This window comes from Chiloscyllium plagiosum, chromosome 1 (assembly GCF_004010195.1).
Source record: "Chiloscyllium plagiosum isolate BGI_BamShark_2017 chromosome 1, ASM401019v2, whole genome shotgun sequence".
Lineage (NCBI taxonomy): Eukaryota > Metazoa > Chordata > Chondrichthyes > Orectolobiformes > Hemiscylliidae > Chiloscyllium > Chiloscyllium plagiosum.
Window position 1 is genome coordinate 27,536,480 of NC_057710.1, and position 20,688 is coordinate 27,557,167.

Sequence of the window (20,688 nt, forward strand, 5' to 3'; positions counted from 1 at the left end):
GACTTGAGTTTGATTCCACCCTTGGGCAACCACCTATGTGGAGTTTGCATATTCTCCCCATGTCTACATGGGTTTCTGTCAGGGGCTCCGTTTTCCTCCCACGGTCCAAATGATGAATTGGCCATGGGAAATATGGGGTTATGGGAATGGGGTGGGGGGAATGCTCTTTGGATGGTTGGTGTGGACTCAATGGGCCAAATGGCCTGCTTCCAAGTTGTAGAAATTCTAAGAAGAATATCAATGGCCTCAACTGTGAGATAATGGTTAAAAAGTGCATGTTGATTCACCTTGCATGTAAAATTTTAGATTGGGAATCGCTGTTGAGTTGTCAATATCTGTCCCATATTGTTGTTTCCATTTAACTTTCTCATTTTGAACTCCCCTGTGCTGCCTTCGAATTGCTGCATACCAGGAATGGAGAGACAATCTTGTTGCTTAAAATTGTTGAGGACAAAATGAGAGGAGATGCACTGGATGATGTTTTTCCATCATTAATACTTAAAAATTGCCACCTCACCAGTTACAGGCATGTTCTGAATCAGCCATTGCTTCGAGTACAGGAATTATGGGATATTGCAATCGTTGCCCCCTACCTTCCCTCGTGCACTTACATAGACAGAAACCATTTGAAAATAGGCAGAAAAAAACTCCTGTAAGCCTCCAGGAGAGGAGGGTAAAATGGGGACAAAACAAAATATGTTGCAAATGAGGTTTTTAATTAAGTAAAATATAAATCCAGCTCTTGACAATTAAAACAAGAATGACATGTTTAAAGGAGACAAACAAAACTCTTGGAAGTTTTGAACTGCTGGCTGGAAAAACGGCATATGGCGAAGTTGCTTGATCAAACTCAATCGGGTTCCCACTCTTTGACCCTGGGGAAACCTTCATCTTATCTCTCTGAAGCTGAACCCTGAACCTAAAGGTTAAAGGAGACTGTTGTGGCATAAAAGGGCACTTAGCAGAGAGGTCATAAATATCAGTGACATACAAATCAAAGTGAGGACCCTTGTTTCCCTCTGCTCAGTTTGTGTGACTTTCTTTTCTCCCGGCTGTTGAAGTCAAGTGAGAAATGAACAGCAGTTCCAGTGATTGTGCATCTTTTTTGGAGAATGATGTTTGTTGAATTATAGCGAACATTGAATGATACATCAGTGCAAATGTAGTATAGTGGAAGCCCCATTCTCCTTAATCCAAACTGGGAATGGTTCTCAATATCCCTGGGAATTGAATAATTTGTAAATCTGGACTGGTCTACAAGTTGCACTTCAGTAGCACCCAGTCTGCTCCACCTGTCAGAATGTACAGTAGGCCGAAGAAAAGTCTTCTGTAGCAGGAGATCTACGCTGCTTACAGTGTAAGGACATTCTGCTCGAGTACAGTTTTGGGATCTTTCCTTGGTTTACTGCAACACAGCCTTCCTTCACTGTTAAGAAAATGCAGTAAAATTTGAGGCCCGCAGCAAAAGTGGTGAATTTCTGGCGGTCAGCTCCCATCCCAATTCATACACTCACCCCTCTCCAAAACCAATGTTGAATAAAAGTCAAATACCCTGGCCTCCCTAGCTCCAGGAATTTTGCACCCAGATTGTAAGGATTGGGTTCCAGATCCTGTTCTCAGAAGATGCCTTACATTTTTATTTTAACTGCACAAGAGTGTCTGTGACATTTTGGCCAGTGTTCACCATTCATCAAGAAGTAAGTACATTCTCTCCATAGTTACTTAATCCTTTGACCTACTCCCACTTTACAAGTCGAAATTGCATCTGTTCTTCATGGGTTTTGTCCTAAGAATTCAGGAAGTTTAATCAGTGGAGGATAAAGAAACCTGAACGTGAGATGACAGCGACCTTTCACCTCTAGAGGGATATGTGCCTCTTCCCTCTGTCAGTCAAGGTAAGGCATCGTGGGAGATGTGCTCTGATTTAGTGCCTGTCCACTTCTTTGAACATGTTGCTACAGCAACAAAAAGCTTCCTGCCCAACATTTGGTGAAACAGACATTCCTGCAGACAAGCAACATCCAGTCAAAGGCAACAGAAAAAAAAATCTTTCCCCCATTGAGATAAAGGTGCTTCAATGTAGGCTGAGCTGTAGAACATGTGTATTGGCTGCAGTTCAGTTGGCAGTGCTCTTGTCTAAATATCAGATGATTGTAGTGTATAAACATGCACCAGAGAGTTGAACATATCCTAATGCTCTGGTGCATTACTTATGAGTAATCAGATTGTCCTTAGACTCAACAGAAAAATGTTGGATTGGTGGCACGAACGATCCCAACCACAGGCCACTAGTGGTTGGTAACCAGAGATGCATCATGCTGACAGAACTGGTACTTGAATATACAACAAGGTGAGCAGTGGATTCAAAATCCATTTGATGCCATGCAGTATCCACCTGGTAAACTGAGTACCTTCTGCATGCTCGGGTGGATGACATAGATTCCATGCTGCTATTTTGGAGAAGACCAGTGGAGTTTTTCTCAATCTGCCGAGTCTTGCAGAGGGTAGTGTGGGTCTTGCCTACTGCGTGGACGGCTTGAAAGAGACCTGCGCTGCCTCTTTTCAGGAAGGCCCTGTGAACCACATACCATCAGCAATGGGTTTACTTGTAATCTCAACGTAGAGGCACCCAAGGTCCAGTTGAGCAGAATCATGAGGCAGGCTACATCAAGACCTCCTCTCGACTGCTCCTGTTTGTGCATCTGCTGTGTGCCTGAGCCAATAAGACCACCCTGCTACTACATTACTGGGAGGCCCCAACGTGCTTGACAACCAATGAAACTCTTTTGAAGGGCAGCCTTCAAAGTAGGCAAATACAACTTACACACAAGATCATCACGTCGGCAACAAATATATGAACTGTTTCTGGTGCAGTTGGTTTGAGGAGGACTATTGGTCAAGTAACCAGGAAAGTCTCAGTATGTTCCACATTCACTTGGAATGCCAGAACAGGCAGATTTTCAATTTCACATCACATTCAGAAGGTGTAATCTCCAACAATGAAGCATGTGTCACTAAGGAGTGAGTGACCAATCAAAGACTGGGAGTGGAATTTGTCGTCAGGTGAAGTTGGATTGGGTTGGAAAGATTGTTTTTCTGAATATTTTATTTCTCTATTTTTCTAATTCACTCCTATGATCTGTAATGCTGGATTATTTAGTTTCTTTATTTTTCTACTTTTTGTTCCTAAGAACTTGTACTGAACATTCTGTACCTGGGTACCTTGTACCTAAGATGACACCATACATGTGACAATAAAGCTAATTAAACTGAATTCATTTCAAGTTATACAGTGTTAATGCCTCAAAAGGTTGAAGTTCATTCCATCCATAATAGTTAGGAAATTTCACAAACTGTGAAAGATTAAATAATTTTTATAAGGGTAAAAATGACAGTCACTGTTGACATAAAGCTGATGCTACACAGAGGGATATTGCACATTTGTCGCAATCTTCAGAAAATCACATTGAATTCAGTTCATTACCCCCAATGTATAACTAGGCCTTAAAAGCTTTACACTGTCCTGGCATATCTATGATGCAGATTAAAATCCCAAAAGCTCTACTGTTATTATAATTATCCACTGGGCATTAACTTTAACAAAAAAAGTCTACAACAGTTGGCATTTGCTGCTCCTGCCTAGGTTGTTTCAAGTGGCAATAAAGGAAAATTATACCTTATTCTACTGCTCGCAATTAATGTCTTTTATCCCTTTGGTTAATGTTGAGACCAGGCTGTGCTTACTTCTCAAGCCGCAACAGACATTGCATTGGCCCCATTGCATTTGATTTGTTGGAAGTTTGTTTTTCACTTACGGTAAGTCAATAGCAGGTGGGATTTAATGCAGCTCGTTACATCGAACATAAAACAGTACAGCACAGTACAGGCCCTTCGGCCCACAATGTTGTGTCGAGCATTTAACTTAATCTAAGATCAACCTAACCTACACACCCCTCAATTTACTGTCATCCATGTGCTTGTCCAGCAGTCACTTAAATGTCCCTAATGTCTCTGACTGTTATATCACTGCTGGCAGTGCATTCCATGCACCCACCACTCACTGTGTAAAGAACCTATCTCTGACATCTCCTCTATACCTTCCTCCAATCACCTTAAAATCATGATCCCTTGTGACAGCCATTTCTGCCCTGGGGAAAAGTCTTTGGCTAGCTACTCTATCTATGTCTCTCATTACCTTGTGCACCTTAATAGAACAGGATTGGAGATTCTAGGCCCACTGGGGTCACACCAGTCTCCAGTCAGGAGAATCTCCCTCAATTTGGTCAGAGAGCAGAAGGAATAGGAGTGGGAGATCAACTTAATTCCTCAATGAGCCAATGGATACCCATGAGCTAACCATGGGCTAACCATGAGCCCATTGCTGTTAAGTGGCACTTCAGAGATTTTACAGAAGATGCAGAGCTTTCCCAGACCCTCAGAAGGACCCCATTGCCAATCTCAGGTGGCACTCGGTGGTTAAGCACTCTATGCCTGACCAGAGAGCCTTCCATTGGAAAGGGCAGAGGCCACTGAACATCATTCCTCCATTGTCACCTCTGATCACTGCTAGCCCACTCCCATGAGCCCCGATCCCGTAACATCCATTTCACCCTCATTCATCTCTGGTCTGGAGACCCATCCCATTCCCAGGCACATGATGAGTGCAAAACCACCAGCAGCCACTGCTCTTTGAGCCTCTGATTGGTCAATAGTTTTTGGCCGGCAGAGTTTCCATTGCTGAAGACCTCACTCACAGTGTGTCCACACAAAACTGACTGGAGGTTCCCCATTACTCCTCCAAGTGGCGGCAAGATTACTTTGCTCTACTACTAGCCCACAGATCCAGCTCAGTGTTACTCTGCACTTGGATCATTCCACTCTAAATCTTTCACTCACATCTTGGTTCATTCTTTACTTATTTCTGTCCTGTCTTTCCTTTCAACACAATACAATACAATACAGCACTGGAATGGGCCCTATTGCCCTCCAAGCCTGCACAGAATCGTAATCCTTATTTAGACCCACTACTTATTGCCCATGCATGGTTTCCATCCCTCCGTTCACCTCCCATTCTTGTGCCTATCAAGAAATGCCTTAAACGATGCTAAGGCCAGAAGTCACACAACACCAGGTTATAATCCAACGGGTTTATTTCAAATCTCAAAGTTTTGGAGCATTGTTCCTTCATCACTTCACCTAACAAACAAGCAGAGCTTCGAAAGCTTGAGATTTCAAATAAACCTGTTGGACTACAACCTGGAGCCATTTGACATCCGGCCTTGTCGACCCCAGTCCAAAGCCAGCACCTCCACATTAAACATTGGTAATGTGCCTGCTTCCACCACCTCCAACTGACACCCATCAGCCTCTGTGTGAAAGATTGGCCCCACATTCCTTCCCTAAACATTTTCCCTCTCACCTTGAATCTATGCCTTCTTATAGTTAGCCTTTCCACCCTGGAAAATTGTCTCTGACAGTCCACCCTATCTGTGCCTCTTATATCTTTGTAGTCCACTATCGGGTCACCACTCGCCTCAAGGCATTTGAACAACGCGCACTGGGTCTTTCTTTATACACAAATACAATCAGTGTCCCTGAGTGTTTAACTGATGGGAAACAAACTTACAGCCGGAAACCTACTTTTACCTCGTTAGAGATGAAATGATCCATTGTCATGAGAATCCAATTAACCTGACAAAATTATGGTGCTGGAGAAATCTGGCAGATGAACTCACAGTTGCATGTATCATATGATCGAAACCCTTAACCCCATTAATACTGCTCATCACAAACTCTCTGCAAAGTTCATAGTCTTAACATACGAACATAAGAACTAGGAGCAAGAGGAGGCAGTCTGGCCCTTTGAGCCTGCTCCGCCACTCAATAAGATCATGGCTAATCTTTTCATGGACGCAGCTCCACTTTCCCACATTTTCACCATATCACTTAATTCCTTAATTTTTCAAAAAAGTATCCTCTTTAGCTTTAAAAGTGATTACTGAAGTAGCGTCAACTACTTCCCTGGGCAAGGAATTCCAGAGATTAAAAGCCCTCTGGGTGAAGAAGTTCCTTCTCAGTCCAGTTCTAAACCTGCTCCCTCTAATCTTGAGGCCATGCCCTCTTGTCCTAGTCCCACCCACCAATTCAAACATCCTATCTATTTCTATTTGAATTGAATTGAATTTATTGTCATGTGTACCGAGGCACAATGAAAAGCTTTGAAAACATTTCTATGTCTTCAATATCCTTCAATTCCATTCAATTCCCTCATAATTTTATATGTTACTATATGATCCCCCCTCATTCTTCTGAATTCCAATGAATATAATCCCAGTCTACTCAGCCTTTCCTCATAAGACAATCCTCTCAACTCCAGAATCAACCTAGTGAACCCCCTCCAGTGCCAGTACATCCTTTCTCAAGTAAGGAGACCAAAACTGCACTCAGTACACCAGGTGTGGCCTCACCGGCACCTTGTACAGCTGTAACATTACCTCTCTGCTTTTAAACTCAACCCCTTTAGCAATGAAGGACAAAATTCCATTTGCCTTCCTGATTACTTGTTGTACCTGCAGACCAACCTTCTGCGATTTATGCTCAAGGACACCCAGGTCCCTTTGCAAATCAGCATGCTGCAACTTTTTACCATTCCAGTAATAACCTATTTTGCTGTTACTCCTAAATGTATGACTTCCCATTTACTAACATTGTATTCCATCTGCCAGATCTTTGCCCACTCACTCAATGTATCTATGTTCCTCTGCAAAGTTTCACAGTCCTCTGCACACTTTGCTCTGCCACTCATCTTCGTGTCATTGGCAAATTTTGACACTGTACACTCCAAATCATTGATATAAATTGTAAATAATTGTGGTACCCCATACTGATCCTTGAGGAACACCACTAGTCACTGATTGCCAGCTAGAATAGCACTCATTTATCCCCCCCTCTTTGCTTTCTGTCAGTCAACCAACTTTGCTCTGCCACTCATCTTCGTGTCATTGGCAAATTTTGACACTGTACACTCCAAATCATTGATATAAATTGTAAATAATTGTGGTACCCCATACCGATCCTTGAGGAACACCACTAGTCACTGATTGCCAGCTAGAATAGCACTCATTTACCCCCCTCTTTGCTTTCTGTCAGTCAACCACCCCTCTATCCACGCTAATACTCTACCCCTAACACCATGCATCCTTATCTTATGCAGCAGCCTCATATGCGGCACCTTGTCAAAGGTCTTTTGGCAATCTAGCTACACTACTTCCACTGGGTCCCCATTGTCCACTTTGCTTGAAATGTCTTCATAGAATTCCAAAAGGTTTGTGAAGCATGACCTGCCCTTCATGAACCCATGCTGCATCTGTACAATGGGACAATTTCTTTTGAGATGCTCTGTTATTTCTTCCTTGATAAAGACTCAAGCATCTTCCCCACTACAGAGGTTAAGCTCACTGGTCTATAATTCCCCATCTTTTGTTTATTTCCCTTTTTAAACAGTGGCATCACATTTGCTATTTTCCAATCTCCTGAAACTGCCCCAGAGTCCAGCGAATTTTGGAAACTTACCGCCAGTCCACCTGCTATTTCTCCCGCCATCTCCTTTAGTACCCTGGGGTGCATTCCATCAGGGCCAGGAGACTTATCTATACTTAGCTCCATTAGCTTACCCAACACTAACTCTTCCGTAATAATAATTATTTCCAGGTCCTCACATATCTTTGTCCCTTCATCACGTACTGGCATGTTATAGCATCCTCCACAGTGAAGACCGATGCAAAGTACCTGTTCAATGTCTCAGCCATTTCATCATATCCCATAACTAACTGCCCTTTCTCATCCTTTAAAGGACCAACATTTACTTTAGTCACTCTTCTTTGTTTTATATATTTATAGAAACTTTTGCTATCTGCCTTTATACTCTGTGCTAGTTTTTTTCTCATATTCTATCTTACTTTTCTTTATAGCTCTTTTTGTGGCTTTCTGTTGACCTTTGAAGTTTTCCTAACTTTCTAGATTCCTGCTGTTTTTGGCCACTTTGTATGCCTTGGATGAATTGCCAGTTACACTATACTTCTTAACGAGTTTGATCCCCAGATTCATCGGTACAAAGAAATAAAAGGCAAGAGTATGTGGCCTCAATAGGAATTTGCTGAAAAGCAGAAACTTATTTTCATGATGTAATTTTGGTGAGCATGTGAACAGGCACTCTAAAGAAGCAACACTTCACTCCAATGTGCAATTATATCAAAATTTATTTATCACTGAATATGGTATGTTATTGGTAGCAGCAAAGTGGCTCTTACAATGATTGTTTCTACTTTACAATACCCACTTAATGCCAAATGTAGAATAGCTCCCAGGAGATCAAGCTCCAATTAAACTAAATTACTGGGCAAGCAGATCTGTTTGAAAGGGTTGGTTTGGAATTGTCCTTTCTCCGAGGGCGGTAACATGACCTATTTAAGTCACATTCCAAGTCATTTCAATCGCCACCCACTCGTTTACACTAACACAAAAGTTTCAGAAAATACGTCCTCTAAACGGAACTGTGCTGTCACACACAACTAGAGGGCATTGCTGTCCTTGCTTGTAATGCACTGACTAGTAATTGACACTAATCATTCACACAAATAATGCTCGGGTATCATAAAGACCAAAACAGCAAAGCACAGTTTCTGGGCGAAGGGGAAACTCCAGTGCTGATGATACATGACTTGAGGACATCATTTCTTGAGAGTAGAAGAGCTTTCCATTCCTGGTTTTATCTACTTGCTGCTTCTCAATAAATATGGCCATCCCTTGCCAGTCTCATGGCCAATCACCTGGAGACACACCATTGTTTTTCCATTCTGTTTCAATCCGTTGCTCTTCCTGCAAGTCAATTACCTTCTGGTAAAAAAGCTGTTCTTGAGGTAAATTGCTTGCACAGTGGACCCAACCATCCTACAGGACAATGGCTCATGTCAGCAACTCTGTGGAAGGCATAGCATGACTATAAGATGATGGAACCATCCAAGAACACAGTAGAAATCGAGCTTCCTTCTGGTAGTTGCAAACATTGAGCTATGGCTAACTTTCAGAAACATACTGAATTTGCATATGAATTCATCATCACATGTACTCACATGGGTACAGGGGAAGATTTACAATTGCCACTTATGGTGCCAGCTTAGGTACAAAGGTACCTAGGTACCGAATTGTGGTACAAAGCAGAAAGCAAAGTGAAAAAGTTTAAAAAAAAAATTGGTTACACAAAGTTGATCAACAATAGTATGTGTATCATGTAGGACAGCTTGATGTTTTGATCTCTGAACTGTGCCATATACATCTCCAACAACATGCATTTCTAACCATGTGTTTTTCTCTACCACCATGGTTGTATTGTCACATTGTACGTTTCAAGAAAAAATTGATTTGCATTGCTCCCATGTTTTTGAATGTAAAATGGACTCAGAGCATATCAATTCAACAGAAGGACTGTCTACTCTTTGAAGCATCACTTACAAATATCAACTAGTCGTCTAAAATCTTTGAAGGAGCAGTCAAAAAACTTGTTGACAATGGGCAGGATAGACAGGGAGCTTGACATATTCAGAATTCTTCAGTCAGTGAGATGTACGTGATTTTTAAAAAAATATCTTTGCCGTGATGGAAGAGTAAGTGTGTGTCCCAGACTCTGCAAATGCCGTGTACAATCCCCTCTCATCAATCTTTTCAAAAATAAATAAAGTAAAATAACTGGGAAAATGAACTGTACACCAGAAACCTCAAATAGCAATTTATAAAGATCTCAGTCTGCCACATATGGAGTAAATAACAACTGATATAGAAACTGATCTCTTGTGCCAGTGTGATTCCAGTATGGGCTCATGTTGATCTACCACTCAATACACAAACATGACCCATTCCACCACTCTGAAGAGGAAGCAGGACAAGAGGATACATGGTTTGGCCAACTTGACCAAATTCCTGACAATGTTGGGCACAATTGACTAGTTCCATGGATCCTCAATGGGGAGTGATTTACATATGACAAGGGCAACCCTTCAATCAACACATAGTTGGCATGCACCAAACTATCTTAAGACACCCACAGAGAACCAGAGGGTATCTCATGTGATTAATAACCCACACCACTTCCCAACCAGACAAGGATAAGATAAAGATAGTACATCCACTATATACATTGATTTACAAACAATGTCATTAAGCAAAGCTTCTGATGCCTGGACTGCTGGGAGGAGAGGAAGGCTGTGAGGGGGAGAGAACTGAGGTTTTTGAAGGTCTATTACATCATCTATGGCATCACTATCATCTGGATGGAGCTAAAATACTGGGGAGGCTGGAACCCTGAAACAAACACAGAGAATGCTGGAGAAGCTTAGCAGCTCTGGTAGCACCAGAGTTAATGTATCAAGTCCAGTATGACTCTTCTTCAGAGCTATAGGTATGTGGCAGCAACAAGAGGTGAATGGAAAGCTGTTACCAGCTCTGGTTTGTGAAAGTGAGGTGAAGTATCTCGGTATTTAGAAGCAGTGTGAGAGGATGGGAATATGGTGATTAGGAGAGACCATGTGCAAATGCATGCAGTGACCTTGACCATCCTTGTGAAGTCTACTTTAGACAACAGGAATACATTTCCCTTGTCACCTCATCCTACTCCTCTGAGAGGGTCTGCTGTGAGAGTTTCCTGGCCTCATGCACGACTACATCTTCTCTTCTCTTGTCACCTTCAGTGCTCGGGCCTTCAGAGTCACTGAAGTGTGTTTTGGAGCTGTGTCTCTCTGCTCCATTTCATTTGCGTGGAATTACAACATTGTCAGTCAGCTGCAGCCTCCTGCCCTTCGGTCTAAATCTGCCTTTAAGAGAAACAGATTGCCTTGAAGAGCTGGAAGTTGCAGTTTGTGGTTGCTGTTTTGGTCCCCTCTGGGTTATGCTGGATTACACACAGAACTCATGAAAATGAAGAGGCGCAAAACATTTACAAATTTTGCCTCAATAGGAAAAGGCACAGTGAATCACAACTCTTGCATAAAAATGGGGCAGACCAACTTTTGGGATACTAGAAGCTAGGAGCAGGAGTAGGCCATTCGACCCCTGAAGCTGTTGTGCTCTTCAACATGGTCATGGCTGATCATAGAATCCCCACATTGTGGAAGTAGGCCATTCAGTTAATTGATTTCACACCGCCCCTCTGAAAAACATCTCACCCAGACCCACCCCTATCCTCATAACCCAGCATTTCCCATGGTGAACCCAGTTAGCCTACACAGCCCTGGACATTATAGGAAATTTAGCATGGCCAATCAACCTGACCTGCACATCTTCAGACTGTGGGAGGAAACCGGAGTACCCGGAGGAAACGCACGCGGATTCGGGGACAACATGCAAACTCCAGTCAGACAGTTGTCCATGGTTCGAACCACTGGCCATCAATACCCTAATCCTGTCTGTCTCTCATATCCCTTGATCTACACAGCACAGAAATAGACCCTTCAGTCCAACTTGTCCATGCCAACTAAAGTTCCCAAGCTAAACCAGTTCCATTTGTCTGTCTTTGGCCCACATCTCTCGAAATATTTCTGATTCATGTACCTGTTTAAATATTGTAACTGTACCAGCATCTACCATTTCTTCTGGCAGTTCATTCCAAACACTAACCACCTCTGTGTGAAAAATTGCACCTTAGGTCCCTCCCATCACTTTGAAAATATGGCCTCTAGCTTTCAATTACCCCATCCATATTCACTCTACCCACGCCCCTCATGATTTTATAAACCTCTACAAGGTCACCCCTCGTCCTTGACACTCTAGTGAGCAAAGCCAAACCAGCTTCTCCTTATAATTTAAACCCTTCAATCCTGGTAATATCCTTATAAATCTTTTCTGCACCCTCTCCAATTTAATAATATCCCTCCTTTAAGAGGGTGACTAGAACTGTACACAGTTCTCCAAAAGTGGCTTCAGCAATGTCTTTACAATCATAACATGACATCCCAACTCCTATACTCAATGCTCTAACCAATGAAGGCATGCCAAATGCCTTCTTTATCAGGTGTCTATCTGCGACACTACTTTCAAAGAACTATGTACCTGACCCCTAGTTCTCTGATCCATTTTAGCCACAAGAGCTCCATCTATTACCTTCTTGAAAACATAATATTTTGGCCTTAACATCTTTTTAAGGTAATGAATTTTACAGGCCCATCACTCTCATCCCAGTCCTTCGCCCAATAAATTAAATTGTTTTCTTCAAGTTTCTACTGAGGCAATGGGATTTCACACTTTAGCCAATCCAGTTTCCATCTTTTCCATTAGAAGGACAAGGGCATTAGCTGAATGGGAACATCACACCCTACAAGTTCTCCTTCAAATCACAGACTGATCTGAATTTGAAAATATATCACTGTTCCTTCACTGTTACTGGTAACTCCCTTCCTAAAAGTACATCGGTGTCCCTGCATTCCAAGAGCTGCAAGGGGTTGAAGGAGGCAGCTCACCACCGCCAAGGCAATTAGCATTGGGCAATAAATGCTGACCCAGCCAGTGATGCCCACATCCCATAAATCAATAGGATGGAGCTATACCATTATCATAATAAGGGTCAGGGAGTTTTATGCTGTTGGCTCCCTCTCTGGCTATGTGTGGAGATTTACAGTTGGAGGCAATCTTGACCTTACCAGACCTTTTCCTGTCATTCAAACATTTTCAGCAGTCACCACCTTTTTCATGGATGATTCAGACTTTATTAATACCTTAAGTGACTTCCTCTCACACACCACGACACCTGCTGCACTGGACTCATCTCCTCGAGCTCATCCCCACCTCACTCATTTATCTTTGCCTGCAGTCTGACCATTTTGTTTTTTCAACAACAGCTTCTCCATTTATTCCTACCTCCTGTATTTTCTGTAATTTGACACATGTAGGCATTTTTGACAATGCTGCATTGCTCATTGTGGAGTTGTTTAACTGATCTATTTGCAAGATTTCAACTGGCAATTGATCAGTCACTATTTGATTCACCATGATTTACCTGAAAGCTAGCGCTCGTGGTTTGATGATAAATTGATACTTCAATCTATTGCCAATATGCCCACCCAAAATCCTTAAGGCTCCTTGCTAAGACTAAGGGCGTCCTGTATTGATTTTGTAATTTTAAGATTTTAACAGGCAATTGATCATATGGTGAGCTCAGGCCTACATAAGGCAAACCAGCAAGAGGAAGTGTTCAAAAAATATTTTGCAAGCTGTCTTCTTGTAACTGGATGACAAATGGTCCTGAGCCTTGTCGAGTTTGCAATGATGTTGATGTTACCAGATACCACCAGAGGGGAATGGCCTCATTTTTTGCTACTCAGATGAAGCTTTGATTACACAGATTTAATTTCTCCGAAACCAAAACCGACAGTGAGCCGCTGTAATGTTAAAGCCAGCTGCTGTAATATTTTCGCTTTCCTGACGAGAAGGAGAACAAAAATCGAACCTCAAGACTTTTAAAAAGTAGAAGGGGAGTGAGAGTGTCCGGCTGAGGGAAGCAGCAGCTGATGGTCCGTGTGCAGCCAAATGTTATTACCACAGTGACAATGCATTCATCTCAGCAGCATTTTGCTGTGGGTGTGAATGAAAGAAAAGGCGTGAGATGGATGGAACAACGCAATCATCTTTTCTTGTTGTGAGGTTGAATGAATATTGATAGGCCAGTCACCTTGAGCAGCTCAATGCTCCTTTCAATTCGAGCCTCAGTACAAATGAGCTCCACATTGAACAAATGAAATTTGAGGCAGCTAATCCAATGAGGGATTACACAATGCAATAAATGACCTAATTTGTTCTATGGCGCAATGTACTATATACCCAGTGATGGATACCTTGGAGGGGGCTTTGCAGCATTAACACAATCAAGGGGTCCCAGTGATGTCATAGGAATTGCAAGTCCAAGCTTGGGGTCATTTATAACCATTATCAGGCCTGTTTTCAGACTGCAAGTCACAGGGCAATTACCAGCACCCACAAAATAGCCATCCAGGTGCTATGTCAATGTAAAAATATTGATAGCTTTCATTGTGCGTTTTTTTAACGCTGGGTGCAATTTTTATTTTAAAACAGAAGTTAAATTGTCACATCATTGGGTTTATTAGAGTGCAATACTACGTTAAAAAGAACATCCTTTTAAGCAACACTTTGTTGAGGATAATTGAATTTAATCAGTTGCAAGAATAATGGGGACAATAGCGTCAACCACATCTCAGTCATGGGAGCCATTTTTTCTTACACCTTAAATTGGCCACTCCATACAGCTGGAATTATGTATTGTGTTACCAAAGATGGAAACGTTTTCATGTTGAACTGTTGGTGTCTTCCTGTAAATTAGTCAATGACTGCAATGTTCCATTCAGCATTAGACAGGAAGGAACTTTTCCCTTTGATGGAAGGATCAGTGAGCAGGAGGCATAGACTTAAGGGAAGAGGTAGGAGGTTTAGTGGGGAAGTAAGGAATCCTTTTTCACCCAGAGGGTGTTGGGAATTTGCAACTCACTTCCTGTAAAGGTGGTAGAGGCAGAGGCCTTCATAACATTTTAAAAAGTATTTAGATGGGCACTTGTGATGTCAAAGCATACAACACTACTGGCCAAGTGCAGGAAAGTGGGATTAGAATAGTCAGGTGCTGGTTTTGACCAACACAATCTCAATGAGTCAAAGGGTCCTTCACTGCACCATAGATTGTCATGACGCGAACCCTCTTGACCAGAAGCAGGATAGATGGGAATGGAATTAGTAATAATTGGGACCTAAAGACTTCAAACAGACATGGAACATGGCAGCAAGAGTTTAGCAAAATGCAAACAAGAGAAATAGGTCCACTGGTGTATTTTCTACCATTTGATCTGAGCAAGTCAGGAAGTCTTTCAATTCCCATACTCCAGTGTTACACTGAGTGCCTTTGAACTCAAATTACTTCTTGTTGCCAAGTCTGTGTAATTACTGACAGAGAAATATTAGAAACAGATAGGAGCATTTGGCCCCCAAAGATACTCCACCATTCAATATGAATCATGGCTGATCATCGAGCTAATCACCCTAATCCCACCCTGCCCCACATCCCTTGATGCCTTTAGCCACAAGAGCTGTATCCACTTTCTCCTTGAAAACACATGGGTTTCACAGCTCAAATTAAAATCCTGGGTCGCGGAGCTGTGGGTGAGGGCACTTTTTTCTCAATACTATCAGGAGTAATTCCCAAGGGAGACCAAGGTGGAGTCAAAATCTGAAACTTTAGATCAGTTCAGGTTTCAGACAAGTTGGCATATTGAGGAGAACCCAATTCACTTTTATAATAGGTTAATTGCATTTAACAAAACATGGAGCCATTTTGAACAGTACTGAGATGGATATTAAATTGTATGATTCACTTGTTTTGAGAAGGATTTCAAAACTCACCAGAATGTTTCCTGGTCATTTCACTAAATGTTCAATCAAAGAAATCCTCCAAAGACTAACACAGTTCGAGCTGATCTGCAATAGCACAGGAGGCATCAGGAAAATGAACTGGTTGTACACTGACACTCTCCTGAGAACACCTTAGACTTCATGAAGAATGACATGAGGTTGTGCATGTTCTCCCATCATTATGGCGGCACGGTGGCTCAGTGGTTAGCACTGCTGTCTCACGGCGCCAGGGACCCGGGTTCAATTCCTGCCTCGGGCAACTGTCTGTGTGGAGTTTGCACATTCTCCCCGTGTCTGCATGGGTTTCCTTCGGGTGCTCCGGTTTCCTCCCACAGTCCAAAGATGTGCAGATCAGGTGAACTGGCCATGCTAAATTGCCCATAGTGTTAGGTGTAGGGGAATGGGTCTAGGTGGATTACTTTTCAGAGGGTCGGTGTGGACTTGTTCGGCCGAAGGGCCTGTTTCCACACTGTAGGGAATTTAATCTAATCATCCCACACTATCCTCAAACATTTAGCTTCATACCAGCCAGAGGGATCACATCACTGTTACACACAGCCAGAGGGATCACATCACTGCACAAATGGACAGAGGGATCACATCACTGTTAGACAGAGCACAGACAGAGGGATCACATCACTGTTACACACAGACAGAGGGATCACATCACTGTTATAGACAGAGCACAGACAGAGGGATCACATTGCTGTTACATACAGACAGTGTGCACAAGAATTATTTCCACACTGTTGGCATCACTCTGCATTGCAAACCAGAGTAGATAACCCTGAGTATATACATTGTGTGTTTTTGCAGTAGCAGCACTTATAACCACAGAATGTTTGTGGATTAAATATTAAACTAATTGCTGGTTAACAGCAAATGCTAACCTATTTTTGCTTATTGACCTACAGAGAATTGACACTCCTCCTCAGGTTATGGTGAGTGTGACCTGCATTGCAGTTTGTACACACAAAATGTGTTTTATAGTTTTGTCAGAGCTGCTTCGTGCAGGGTGCAGGTATGTTACAGCGTTGTCAGGAGGTTTTGGTGCATAGGAGTACTAGTGGCATTGGTCAACTTCTTGCAACATCCACCTCAACCCTAACTTACCACATCCACCTCAGAAGATACATTAGCTTAGAGACAAAGACAGATAAAATAAAGTGAAATGGCTTTGATTAATGTAGTTGGGGTGAATGTCGAACTTTGACTCAGGGCAGTAATCTTCTTTACAATCATAGTTACAGCAGCGAAACGATGTGTAATCGAGAATTAGAATATTCCCTGTCCTCCTGTCCTAAATTAAGGTTTCTGACATTTATTACTTTTACTATTGCCTAATTTTTACTGGCCATTAACTAAAAATGCAACCTAAACTGAACTTTGAGCCATAAATGACTGTTTCTGGTTGTTCACCATAGCCCTAACCTTTGTTCTGTTGTAACATTGGCCATGCATTTTGAGCAGGAATGTAGAGGATGCACATCCTCTGGAATTACTTTGACAGTATCTCTGTAAATGTCCTCAAGTGCAATCTCCATCCATCCAAAGCAAGACCATTGGCTTTAGAGATCATTTGTCATATGTATGTTTTGTAGATCCATATTTGATATGCACAGCTTCAAATACACTTCTTATTTTGCTTCGAATGAAACATTTTTAAACAAGAACTCGAAACATAAATTCTGGGTAATCCAAGAGGGAGGACGGGAAAAATTTCTGGCTGTAGCAGCTGCTTCTTTTTTTGAGGTATTTTAAGTGCTGGAGGTGATTTCCTCAAATTCCAGGAGCAGCGATTACTGTTTTATATGCTGTTGCATTGTTTTGGAACTTTGGAAAAAAAAGTCAAAACAACAGCAGCTTTAAAAAAGAGAAGAACAGGCAAAGTAAGCACATGGTGTGAGAGAGAGAGAGAGAAAGAGAGAAAGAAACTGACACCACAGTGAACCTGCACAGTTACTGCTTTTGCTGTTTGAATTCACGTATTGCTGGACGTCGGAGTGTGTCTGGGAAAATTAACAAACACTGAAATTCACAACTGATCTTGGAGGAACTGTTTGGGCAAAGTCACAGCACAGAAACAGATAAGGGAATAGTTTTAAGTGTGGCCTACAGAAAGTCTGCAATAGTGAGTAGAGTGGGATCTTTCTTGATTATGTTTTATTGAGTTATGTCGCTTGATTAAACTTAAAATATAAGCCATAACTATTAATTTAACCAATGGCAGTGTTTTGTAGAGGAATAAGACGGTGTTATTTTCTGGGTCTGTAGATTGTGAAGGAGCAAAAATGGCCTTTAATAGAGTGATATGTACTTCTTGAAAGATGTGGGAGCTTAAAGAGAGTTTAAGGGTTACTGCAGATTATATCTGCCATAAATGCTGTTGGTTATGAATCCTATCAGAATGAATGGATCAGTTGGAGAGACAGTTAGAGGCAATGAGGAATTTGCAACAGCCCACAGTATGTGATGGACGGCAGTTATAGGAAGGAGGGGGTAAGTCTCAGATACAGTCGCATAGATGGGTCAACTCCAGGAAAGCTAAGAGAAGTAGGCAGCTAGTGCAGGAGTCTTCTGTGGCTATCCCCATTTCAAACAAGTATGCTGTCTTGGAAAATGTAGGAAGTGATCGATTCACAGGGGAACGTGGCATGAACAGCCAAGTTTCTGGTATTGAGACTAGCTCTAATGCAGCGAGGGGTACGTCGGGTTCCAAGAGATCAATTGTGTTAGGGGATTCTCTAGTCCAAGGTGCAGGCTGATGTTTCTGAGGCCAGCAGTGAAAAATCAGAATGGTGTGTTGCTTCCCTGGTGCTAGGATCAAGGATGTCTCAGAGAGGGTGCAGAATGTTCTCAAGGAGGAGAGGGGTAAGCAAGAGGTCATTGTCCACATTGGAACCAACGACATAGGAGGGGAAAAGGTTGAGTTTCTGAAGGGAGATTACAGAGAGTTAGGCAGAAATTTAAAAAGGAGATCCTCGAGAGTAGTGATATCTGGATTACTCCCGGTGCAACGAGCGAGTGAGGGCAGGAATAGGAGGATAGAGCAGATGAATGCATGGCTGAGGAGCTGGTGTATGGGAGAAGGATTCACATTTTTGGATCATTGGAATCTCTTTTGGGGTAGAAGTGACCTGTACAAGAAGGACGGATTGCACCTAAATTGCAAGGGGACTAATATACTGGCAGGGAGATTTGTTAGAGCTGCTTGAGAGGATTTAAACTACTAAGGTGGGACCCATGGAGGTAGTGAGGAAAGAGATTAATCTGAGACTGATACAATTGAGAACAGAAGTGAGTCAAACAGTCAGGGCAGGCTGGAGCAAGGTAGGACTAATAAATTAAATTGCATTTATTTCAATGCAAGGGGCCTAACAGGGAAGGCATATGAACTCAGGGCATGGTTAGGAACATGGGACTGAGATGTCATAGCAATTACAAAAACATGGCTTAGGGATGGGCAGGACTGGCAGCTTAATGTCCCAGGATACAAATGCTACAGGAAGGATAGAAAGGGAGGCAAGCGAGGAGGGGGAGTGGCGTTTTTGATAAGGGATAGCATTACAGTTGTGCTGAGGGAGGATATTCCCAGAAAAACATCCAGGGAAGTTATTTGGGTAGAAGTGAGAAATAATAAAGGGATGATAACCTTATTGGGATTGTATTATAGACCCCCCCTAATAGTCAGAGGGAAATTAAGAAACAAACTTGTAAGGAGATCGCAGCTATCCATAAGAATAACAGGGTGGTTATGGTAGGGGATTTTAACTTTCCAAACATAGACTGGGACTGCCATAGTGTTAAAGGTTTAGATGGAGAGGAATTTCTTAAGTGTGTACAAAAAAATTTTCTGATTCAGTATGTAGATGTACCTACTGGAGAAAGTGCAAAACTTGACCTAACTGGGACTGCCATAGTGTTAAAGGTTTAGATGGAGAGGAATTTCTTAAGAGTGTACAAAAAAAGTTTCTGATTCAGTATGTAGATGTACCTACTGGAGAAAGTGCAAAACTTGACCTACTCTTGGGAAATAAGGCAGGGCGGGTGACTGAGGTGTCAGTGGGGGAGCACTTTGAGGCTAGCAACCATAATTCTATTAGATTTAAAATAGTGATGGAAAAGGATAGACCAGATTGAAAAGTTGAAGTTCTAAATTGGAGAAAGGCCAATTTTGACGTTATTAGGCAAGAACTTTCGAAAGCTGATTGGAGGCAGATGTTCACAGGTAAAGGGACTGCTGGAAAATGGGTAGCCTTCAGAAATGAGATAATGAGAATCCAGAGAAATTATATTCCTGTTAGGGTGAAAGGAAAGGCTGGTAGGTATAGGGAATGCTGGATGACTAAAGAAATTGAGGGTTTGGCTAAGAAAAAGACGGAAGCTTATGTCAGGAATAGACGGGATAAATCGAGTGAATCCTTAGAAGAGTATAAAGAAAGTAGGAGTATACTTAAGAGGGAAATCAGGAGGGCAAAACGGGGACATGAGATAGCTTTGGTAAATAGAATTAAGGATAATCCAAAGGGTTTTTATAAATATATTAAGGACAAAGGGGTAACTAAGGAGAGAATAGGACCCCTCAAAGATCAGCAAGGACGCCTTTGTGTGGAGTCACAGAAAATGGGGTAGATACTAAATGAATATTTTGCATCAATATTTACTGTGGAAAAGGATATGGAAGATATAGAATGTAGAGAAATAGATGGTGACACCTTGAAAAATGTCCATATTAGAGAGGAGGAAGTGCTGGATGTCTTGAAATGCATAAAGGAGGATAAATCCCCAGGACCTGATCAGGTGTAACCTAGAATTCTGTGGGAAGTTAGAGAAATGATTGCTGGGCCTCTTGCTGAGATATTTGTATAATCAATAGTCACAGGTGAGGTGCCGGAAGACTGGAGGTTGGAGACTTTTTAAGAAGAGTGGTAAGGACAAGCCAGGGAACTATAAACCAGTGAGCCTGACATCACTGGTGGGCAAGTTGTTGGAGGGAATCCTGAGGGATAGGATTTACATGTATTTGGAAAGGCAAGGACTGATTAGGGATAGTCAACATGGCTTTGTGCATGGGAAATCATGTCTCACAAACTTGATTGAGTTTTTTGAAGAAGTAACAAAGAGGATTGATGAGGGCAGAGTGGTAGATGTGATCTATATGGAGCTGGAAATGTGTTGCTGGAAAAGCGCAGCAGGTCAGGCAGCATCCAGGGAACAGGAGAATCGACGTTT

General features: G+C 42.1%; 1 long non-coding RNA gene across 1 annotated transcript in view; it reads left to right on the forward strand.

The window, feature by feature from the left end:
- The first annotated feature begins 15,249 nt into the window (after nucleotides 1-15,249).
- Nucleotides 15,250-20,688, forward strand: part of LOC122555320 — a 16,954-nt gene continuing 11,515 nt past the window's right edge. The window contains exon 1 of the long non-coding RNA XR_006313231.1: nucleotides 15,250-15,261. This is a non-coding gene — a long non-coding RNA (uncharacterized LOC122555320). The remainder of the gene's footprint in view (nucleotides 15,262-20,688) is intronic.